The following is a 3,730-nucleotide window of genomic DNA, read 5'->3' as shown; positions in this document are numbered from 1 at the left end:
AACAACAAATATATTAGTGATTTCATTTTTTATCATCTTATTTTTTATCTTTATATTTTTTATCATTTTTTTTCTCTTAGCTTATTTGAATTATTAAAATTTATTTCATATTATCATTCTTCTTATCAGGTCTTTCCTTTTTGATTAATAAAAATATGGGAGGAATCCATTGAAATATAGGGACAGCAAGTCCATGCACACAATGTTGGGGTCGGTAAGGATCCCGTGATATTGCAGCTGCAAAGTAAAATCACTAGATACTAAAACGCGGCAGCGGAGCCCCAGACATTCACCATGTCCAACTGAACTTTTATAAGACTAAGCAGAACATTTGGTACTCAATCAGATGAAATACGCCAAAGATACAACTTCGTCTGTCTTCATTGGCTCCATATATATAGGCGCTTGCAACATGATTAGTTTAATGAAACGGCACCTACCGGCATTCGATCCCTCGATGGTCAGCATGCCAACCTCACCCGCTGATCCTAATGTCTTCTGTTTGAGTCCAATGTCCCGGTCCAGTCATGGATATAGCCCACAGCACAGCTCACATACTTTTTCCATCTTCATCCGATCCGTTCAAAACTAAGAAGTCTGGTATTCAGTCAGCCCAAACGCTCCAATGATACACCGTACCTTGTCTCTCTTCACTGGCTCTCTGTAGATGCTGGCACCAAGTTCAGAGTAATGGAATAGCACCTAACTATAAGTACTTCCACCCACCTACTGTACGTCCTGTCCCTCTGTGGCCAGAGGACCGCGTGACGTAGAAGTTCTAGAACTGCGTCAACACAGCTGCCCTTCATATCGCGATTAAACCCGATAGCCAATGAGAAACGGGATTACGTAAGTACAGGGTAAACTTGCAAAACAAATACGTTTCACCGCCCTTTCAAATAAAAACGGAAATGCGGTCCACATGTAAGTTTATTTTACCACTGCTTTGACCACGCAATTATTAGCTAAATATAAACATGGGTCGCTTAGAGATTTACAAAAAAACTGTACTAACCGGTAAAAGTAATTTTCGTAGCAGCAGCTAGTCGCCTTACTAATCGTTACCTCCCACTTATTTTCATCTATTTACTATTTTGCATAAAAAGAGAGATCGGTATCATTTGAAACTAAGCATCCAATCAGAATCCCCCGGTCCCACTCTGTGTTCCGGTGTCTTGTATTTCCTAAGTCCCGTATTTCTTTAGATTGAAGGTAACATCCCTACTAATAGTAATTGTTCTTTTATCATTGTATTACATTGAATTAATTAGAATATATTAGCTGTGAAAGTTTATTCCTTTGCTCTTTAGACGTCTAATTCAAAACAATGCGCCTGCGAATAGGTCCTTGTTTAATGATGTCATGGGTAAGAGCTCAAATTGTTGTAGTCACGACGTAGGGACTCGAGTTGTCCGTCTTTAACAGCTTGTTAGTCTTTGAAGGGATTATTTGTATCGTAGCGCCGGCTGGGCGCATGTCCCAGCATGCCTCGCATGCAAGTTGTAAGTAGCCCTTGTTTTGTCGTTATTGTTAATGTTACTGGTTACATTTCCTTAATGTTGCGCTTGTGTGTTGCATCCTCGTGTGTAACATAGATTTAATTAATCTCCCATCGTGCACACGTCTTACAGTTCGGTGTCTGACAACCTTATGTTTCGTGTATGTAATTGATTGGATGCGCTTTGCTTGTCTGATATGGTTCTTTTCAAGGCGACTAATATTTTTTCTCTCCGCCCGGCGAGTCTCCGTGGTTCTTTCTGCTTCTGCATTGCATCGGTACCCCCGACGCTGCATTATGTAATTTCAACTGCACGGTGTATTTTTATTAATAAGCGCCTTCTGAGTATCTGCAATATTGTTTATTTAGTACGAATGCTTTTTTGTAAAGATACTAAATATCGTGGTTAGCAAGCTAAATTTTTTACACTAATGGTGCCTTGATTGTTGCTACCTACCATTTTATATACATTGTATGCTAATTTCTCAGTCTTGTCCTTCAACTGGTGCCAGTAAAGGAGTCAATTCAGACCTTTTCAACGTGGTTCTTGCAGAGGAGTTTAATCTGACTGTCGACTCCAGCAAGGCACTGGATGTAAATCTTTTAAAAATGTATATATCTATGCCGCTGAAATGAGCCTTGCATATTGCCAGTTGAACCGAAATCATCTGAATCGAATTTCAATTTGGTATTTGTAAAGCTGGCCTATCCAGCCATTCAAAAGGCTAAACTTCTTAATTAACTTTATGCAGTGGTGTAAAATTCAGCTTTGCACATAAATTAACTTACATTAATTAATTAAGCTACATATCACCCATTTATGTTTCCTAGCTTTTCCAGCACTGGAATGAAAATGATGCAAAACTTAATTAAAGCAGATGTTCACTGAACAGCTGTTGCCATCCCACCAGCAGGGGGCAGGACTGCCCCTCATCATATCAAGCAATGCAGTGTGAGGCTTCCTATGCAGCTTGCGTGTTCCCTCCCTCTCCCCCTTGGCTTTGTTCAGCCATTTACTTTTCTGTGTGTTTCTATGTGTTTCTGTGGCTGTGTGTTTTGCTTCTTTCAGCTGGTTTTAGGATCTAAACTGGTCAAAGACCATGGTATGGCTGCTTAAGAAAGCTCACCACAGCCTACTCTTTATGTGGAGGCTGAAGAAATTTGGCATGTTGCTGACAGTCCTAGGCAGCTTCTACAGGTGCACAGTGGAGAGCATATTAATCTGCTGCATAGCTGTGTGCTTTGGCAGCTGCACTGGACAGGACAGACGGGCACTACAGTGGGTGATCATGTTAGCTCAGAAAATCACAGGGTTAGGTCTCCCTTCACTGCAGGACATCTGTGACAGGAGAATCTGCAGATGGGCCAGCAGCATTGTCAGCAGTCTCACCCACCTCACCCAACAAATCGTCACTCTCATGAAACCTGTACAGGAGTGTTAATACCACAACACCCAGACTCCAGAACAGTCTGTACCCCCAGGCCAACAGAAGGATCAAGAACTGCCACCCTCTGCCAGCTGTGCCCCCACCCCAGGCACTATGGCAATGATCACCCAGCTTGCAGCACTCTGCACCTTACATGCATTTGTTGGAGTTTGTGTTAAGCAAATAAATGCCTTTTTCTTAAACCAATCACTGTTTTGTGTTCATTCAGAAAAGACAGAAGGCAGCATACTATCCAAAGAAGCCCCACAGCCATCAGGTAGATTTATGTTCGTTGTTGAACTACTTCACTTAGACTGATGGGATTTGGTGTGATATGAGGCTAACTGAGACTGATTAAATTACCAGTATCACCCAGCACCAAGACATCCCAGTTTGCTGTTTTGAGCACTTTAAATCATGCATAAGATGTTGCTTATTGGCTATAACTGATCACAGAAACATCATATACTTTGATGTGAGTTAATGTGTAGCCAAACAGTTTTCCAGCAAGCTCACACAATCATTTTTATTGCATAATTATTTTTATATTTGTTTTGAAGAATAAAATATAGTTATTCCATTACAATTGATGACCCCAGCTGGAGAATAGACTACAGGTCCCCAGTCACAAAAATACAGAATAATGTCCTAGAAACACAGAATTTTTCTAGGCTGTAATCATTAGTAGCGCTGACAGAAACAAATGGTACAAATAAAATATGCACTTAAATTTCCTTTGTTATTTTGTTATTATTTGTTATTTTTAATCCATTGAAATAAAATAGATAATTAACATAACTGGGCT

The 3,730-nt window shown here is 40.3% G+C and overlaps 1 long non-coding RNA gene across 2 annotated transcripts; it reads left to right on the top strand.

Moving 5' to 3' along the window:
• The first annotated feature begins 888 nt into the window (after positions 1 to 888).
• On the top strand, positions 889 to 3,128 carry LOC125739765 (uncharacterized). Of its 2 annotated transcripts, XR_007397299.1 has the most exons (3): positions 889 to 924; positions 2,330 to 2,450; positions 2,568 to 3,128. It is a non-coding gene; the product is annotated as an uncharacterized LOC125739765 (long non-coding RNA). The 2 variants fall into 2 exon arrangements; XR_007397298.1 differs by lacking the exon at positions 889 to 924 and having other exon boundaries at positions 2,001 to 2,450.
• Positions 3,129 to 3,730: the final 602 nt, after the last annotated feature.

Source organism: Brienomyrus brachyistius, chromosome 4 (assembly GCF_023856365.1).
Source record: "Brienomyrus brachyistius isolate T26 chromosome 4, BBRACH_0.4, whole genome shotgun sequence".
In the NCBI taxonomy this organism is placed as follows: Eukaryota; Metazoa; Chordata; class Actinopteri; order Osteoglossiformes; family Mormyridae; genus Brienomyrus; species Brienomyrus brachyistius.
The sequence above is the reverse complement of the archived record's forward strand: the minus strand, read 5'-3'. Positions and strand labels throughout refer to the sequence as shown.